The sequence below is a fragment of the Trematomus bernacchii genome, unplaced genomic scaffold (genome assembly GCF_902827165.1).
Source record: "Trematomus bernacchii unplaced genomic scaffold, fTreBer1.1, whole genome shotgun sequence".
NCBI classification, from domain to species: Eukaryota; Metazoa; Chordata; class Actinopteri; order Perciformes; family Nototheniidae; genus Trematomus; species Trematomus bernacchii.
Window position 1 is genome coordinate 5275709 of NW_022987685.1, and position 6620 is coordinate 5282328.

Consider the following 6620-nt stretch of genomic DNA (forward strand, 5'->3'; position numbering starts at 1 on the left):
GATCTGGCCAACTGTTGTGAAGGGCTTTCTCTTCAACAGGAGAATAATTATTCTGTCATCCACCACAGTTTTCTTCCGTGGTCTTCCAGGTCTTGTGGTGTTGCTGAGCTCACCAGTGCGTGCTGTCTTTTTAAGAATGTACCAAACAGTTTATCTGACCACACCCAATGTTCTTGCTATTTCTCTGATAGATTTGTTTTGATGGTTCAGACTAAAGATGGCTTGCTTCACTGATAGTGACAGCCCTTTGAACATCATATTAACGGGTTGACAGCAACACATACCAAATGCAACTCTAGATCTGCTCCTTGTAAATTAACTAATAAAACACACCTGCCATGGAACTGCTGAGCAGCCAATTACTTTTGGTCCCTTAAAAAGGGGATACCACGTATAAAATGTGTTGTAATTTCCAAAGCATTAACCTGATTTGGATGTAAATACCCTAATATTAAAGCTTAACGTTGTAAGACATATTGATTGTTTCAGTTCAAGTCCATTGTGGTGGTGTACAGAACCAAAATGATGACAATTGTGTCAATGTCAAAATATATATGGACCTGAATGTAGAAGGTAGTTAAAAATCATGATTGTAAATGTAGTTGATGCTGTAAGACGTGCAGAAGTATAATGATAAATTGTTGTTATATAACCTCTGGAATTCATTGGTAAATAGAAAGATCGTTGGCCTTGATTTAAAAAAAATGGAGGGTTATAGCAGACTGCATATTTTATATATTTGAGTTAATGTACATGACAAACACAACCTTCTGATGCGTAACAATTATTACTCTGCAAACTTTCTGCAAGAAACAACAATATACCGGGGTACCTGTACCTATTCTGTCAGGGGACAGCCACACTTATATTGTAGAACAAAGTGAATTTAGTCCAAAACAGTATGCTAATTATGTTAGTTAGAAAGATTGCTATTTGTCAGTCACAAGCCATAGGCTCCTGTCCTTTAAGTCGTCCAGCTTAATCAATTCCAGTGTGTGGCATTTTGAGTGGTTAGCATTTTAGAGTAGACCAAGTCTTGGCAATATTCACATTTATTGTGCAATTAATGTTAGTTAGTGCCCTGGCAAGCACTGACATGCCAAACTCAAGGCTTCAGGCTGCTAGGAAAGATCTTTATTTTTCCTCTGTCTTTAACCATCTGTTGAAGTAAGGCAAAGCGTGATTCAAAATAGAAACGTAGCTTCTGCAGCACAGTTTGAATGTAGGATTCCGTGCAAGACTTTATCCCTGTTTTCTAGCAATGGTAACTAATATAATTAGCAACTCTTTTCCAGTAGATCACATGGCTCCATTCTGCAATAGTTATTATTTTCATCAAACACTTTGCCTTTAGATACCTAGGAGGTAAAAAGGCCTACAGTAATGCTTTAGTGGAAAGTGTCATTTGCAGATTATATAATAAGTACACAGAGAAAACAGTAAATGTGTCAGTTAAATCATATACATGTATTTGATTCTAGGATGAAGTAAGATAAGTTATATTGAACCAATTTTCTGTAATCCATAAAATATATAATATACTTTAGGGACTTTAGTATCACATTTATATCAAGATAAGTTAATAAAAGTTCAGCTGTTTTTTAACCTTGTATTCTAAGTATACTGCAGCAACAACAACTGATGTAACAACAACAAATGCTGCGGAAACGATAACAACTTTAGGACAAGTGCTGCTGCACCTACTGAGCGTCTTAGAACTGAAAATTAGGCCCTGTTGTTCTCACTTAAAACCATCATACTTCCATACTTTGGCCAGTGAACTCGTGAAATTAAAGTACATTCAAAACATTACTGTCATTGAAAGGTCTTAAAATTGTTCTTTTTAAAATGAAATGCAGCGACTGTTTAACCAAAAAAGTGTAAGAAAAATACAGGGAGTACTTTCACCATTTAGTTATTAAAATGTCCCACTGGATCACTTTGACATAGCAGGATTTGGAAAAACTTGTCCATGCTTTTATCTTCAGTAGACTCGACTACTGTAATGCTGTCTTCACAGGTCTCACTAAAGTATCTATTAGAAAGTTGCAGCTGATTCAGAACGCTGCTGCTCGAGTCCTCACTAACACTAAGAAAGTGGATCACATCACTCCTGTTCTGAAGTCTTTACACTGGCTTCCTGTGTGTCAAATAATTTATTTCAAAAATACTGCTGCTGGTTTATAAAGCATTGAATGGTTTAGGCCCAAAATACATTTCTGACCTCCTGCTACATTATGAACCATCCAGATCTCTCAGGTCTTCAGGGACGGGTCCGCTTTCTGTCCCCAGAGTCAGAACTAAACATGGAGAAGCAGCATTCAGTTATTATGCTCCAAATATCTGGAACAAACTCCCAGAAACCTGCAGGTCCGCTGCAACTCTTACTACTTTTAAATCCAGGCTGAAGACTTATCTTTTTGCCGTTGCTTTTAATTGAACTATTCATATCTTAAATTGCACTTTAACTTTTATTCATGTATTTTTTCTTTTAATGTTTCTTTTATTATCTTTTATTTTTAGTGACTGTTTTTAAATGCCATTTTCTTAATGTCTTTCATTTTTGTAAAGCACTTTGAATTACGGGTGCTGTATAAACAAACTAGCCTTGCCTTGACAAGTGAAATACAATTTATAGTTTTGACCTCTACTGTATCGTGGTATCTACTTAAACATGTACTTTAATAACAAATATCATGTATAAACGAATTTGGTATGTTTCAATATGAAGTTTTGTATTTACATATCTTCTTTCTTGTCTTGCATTTCTTCCCGTTCAATTTTCTTGTCAATATGAATCGATATTTGTTTGCTTGTCATAACCTGCTCTCACACCGGACAAACTTCTTTCAATATTCACATAGATGGAATGCACCAGTAACCTGTTTAGCACGACAAAAGAGGGCTGGGCCGACTGTGATACAGGTGGCTGTGGCGCAGAAGGTAGAATGATCGTCCCAAATGTGTAGATTGTTGTTGATTCAGCATATCTTGCCCCCTCCGGCAAGAGGGTCTTTTATTTCTCCCATACAGGTAATTCAGAAGAGTTGGAGAGTATGCCCCTTTGTAAGCAAAAAATAATGTTCAATATTGAATTCAATTAATTAATAGAGATTCATTGATTTGAAAAAACAAGTTGTACAGGGTCTAAACTGTTTATTTTAAGTTAAAGAGGACATTTTCAGGTTCATATTTGTATTTTGTGTCTCTACTGTGACATGTCTCCCGTGCTTTAATGTTCAGAAAGCTCTTTTTTTTCTCTTTTAACCCTCTGTCGGAAACCAGAGCCCAGTCTGCTCTGATGTCCCGCCCCCTAGCATATTACATATAATGTGTTGAAGTGCAAGCCAATAGAAGCGTGAGTGTAGCATGGTGATGTCATTATGTTACGTTAGTAAACAAAGGAGTCCGATGGATGCATTTCTGGCAGTGGGGGGGAGTGTGTGGGAGAGAAACTACCTCTGGAGGGAACTTTAGGATTGTTGCCTTTTCAGACCATTTACATGCTCGCAAACCGGGCCTCTTTAAGCCCAGTGACTGTTTCACCCTGTGAGTGAAGAAGGATATCCCAATGCATTAGTGAGGATTCCTCTGTCTTTGAATTTCCTCTTCACATGTCTTGCCCCCGTCTCACAAAGGCAGAGCTTGGACCTAAGGAAAAGTAGCAAATGAGGGAAATGCTGAAACAATTTAAAGTAATGCGGATGTCCTCCTGGGTTTCTGTACAGTCCTTGGTTGGATCCTTGTTTGTTTACGTGAAGTTATGTTTTTCCATTCCTGAACCAAACCTTAAATTCAAGTAATTTCTCGCTAAAGTTCCTGTTTATTAAAGTCTCGAGAATTTGTGGTAATCTGCTCAATTCTTCATGACAATATGAAAAAAAGGGCATTTCTTCTTACTGGGTTTCCATCATATTTCCTCTTCCTCCGCAAATGTAATTATAAAACAGATATTAAAGCATGTGTTTGTGGGTTTAAAATGAATGTGATTAATTCTGCAGAAACCCTGTTGCAATGTATTTGTTTCTATATGCTACAATTGTTATAATGATACACATTCCATTTATTTTGAATGTATATGGATACTTCAGAAGAATATTTAGAATTGTAATTTATTGCATTTCTTTAAATCTTAACATTGAATCATCTGTTTGTTATAACCTTCAATAACAGAGTGTCATTCACCATTTCTATACATGGGATACATCAGCAACTTTCTTGCACGTCAAGAGAAGCGAATAGATCATATTATGATAAGATGCTGACAGATTGATGGATGATATTGGGTGCTGTTTATTGTGAGGTGTGCCATTAGTTGTATACAGTATCTCTGCTAACTAGACAAGTTTAGTAATTTCCGTCCAAAATCCTTATACATATTTGTATTGAATTTGTCAAGTACCCAATACATTTTTCAGGTACGGCCAACATTTTTTGTTTTTTTAGCTCACAGTGACCTTGACCTCTGAGCAAATTATAATCAGTTCATCCTTGATTCCAGTGAAATGTGACATGCATAATTGAAACAGTTTCTCCTTGAGTCAATGTTGACTTTGAAAGAAATTCACATGAGAAAAATCCGTGGACATCATGGTAACAAGAATAGGGCGGGTGTGTAATCACAGTGACAACTTAAATGATTGACAGCACAAGAGATGCAAGTATGTCGTGACACAAAGGCAAGACAATAAGATTAACAGTTGATATTCCGTAGCGTGTGATTGGGTGTTGTTAAGGTGTGACAACATTTCTGAAAATTGAATGGCCTATGATTCACGTCATCAGCCATTATTCCATTGCAATATAAAGGCATCAATAGATGTGGCATGTCCCATAGAGTGAAAGGTTTCCAATTTCATATTTGTGAAATTGACTTGATTAAAAGACAGTGGAATATTTGAACATATTAAAAGTGAAAAGAAAGAGGGCATTTCTAACCTCATTGGGGGTAAGTACATTTTTAAGTCTATATACAATTCTGGAGATTATTAACTACAATTGGAATTGTTGTGAGAGTGGATTTTCTGTTCAGGAGGTATTTTAATTATTTATGTGGGGTTTAAGAAAGCACAACTACAGTACAAAAAACGGCTTTAATAAGCTTAAATTAATTAATACTTTTAAATGTTTGCCTCTTTTTAGTTCCAATGTTTGTTAATTTCATAAATGATTTAGAATAATTGCTATATATTGCTGGTAGGTATTGAACACGCCCAATATCAATACGTTTAGGCTTTATACTCCATATAAATTAGCACAATAATAAAAGGGTTCCAGCAGGAGCAATTTAGATTTAGTTCTCAAAACCAATGATACATTGTAATTATTCTTACTTTCTTATTCTTCTTTAAAAAGTTAAGTATTTATTCAGCAAAAACCGTGAAAAGTGGTATTCTGCTTTACAAATGATTCTAAGGTCATACTATCTCAGTCTATGCATGATTGCTTTTGAATAAAGTGAACGGAACTTAGATTCACATTTCACATACTTCAGCAGAAATAAACAAATGTGGGTTATACAGACTAAAAGTACTTCTATAATGGATAATGTGACTTGCAGATGCATTTTTTTGAACGACTTGATGTGTTTTGAAAGAAGTAAACCGGGCATGATGACTTTTTAATGGCGACGAGGCAGATGAGGATCAACCGATCTTCTTCCATGTGCTATTTATCAAGATGCGTTAAAAACGTGTCCCACAGAACATGCTTTTTCTGTCTCTACTTTGCTCCGCTCTCTCTCTCTCTCTCTCTCTCTCTCTCTCTCTCTCTCTCTCTCTCTCTCTCTCCTCTCTCTCTCTCTCATCTCTCTCTCTCTCCTCTCTCTCTCTCTCTCGTTCTCTCTCTCTCTGTATGTGTATGTGATACCGGGGTTGTGGTCGAATTGTCAAAATAAATCAGATCCTACTCATACAAACGTCTTTTCCTTATCCCCTTTCCTTACCCTCAATGAACATTTTTGAAGAGATTTCACCAAGACTTAGGAAATAAGAACCGTTGTGCTAATGCAATTTGACATTATTGATGTGCGCCTGCCATGTTGAAAGTACCATACACCAGACTATGCTACAATAACGCACCGTATACGTGTGTACGGTGCGTAAGCTCAATCGGATACCTCATGCGTTTGTATGATGTTGTTTAATTAATACAGGCTTTTTGTAAACGTTAACAGTGAAACATTTATTCTTCATTATCAATGTTGGAATTTGTATACAAAAATGTAAACACTTTAAATATCCACACGTAATCCACACGAATCCCAATAAGAATGATTGTATGAAACTATTTTGAATAAATACAACTTCATGCAATATATTCATAACTTGCCAGGTCTACAAATATATCGCTGTTCGTATAATCATTCAAACATGTTGTAAAAAATGACAAACAACAAACATTCTACAGTATTAAGCATTTTCATAGTTCGCCCTTTGGTTTAAAGGTGGGGTAGGTAAGTTTGAGAAACCGGCTCCAGATACACTTTTTGTTATATTCCATGGAATGCTCTTAACATCCCGATAGCAATGAATATCTTAAGTGCTTTGACCAAAAATCCATAAAAAATTTCATCTGTGGAAGCCGTAGTACTGTAAAAAGCATGACCAATCATTTTAGCC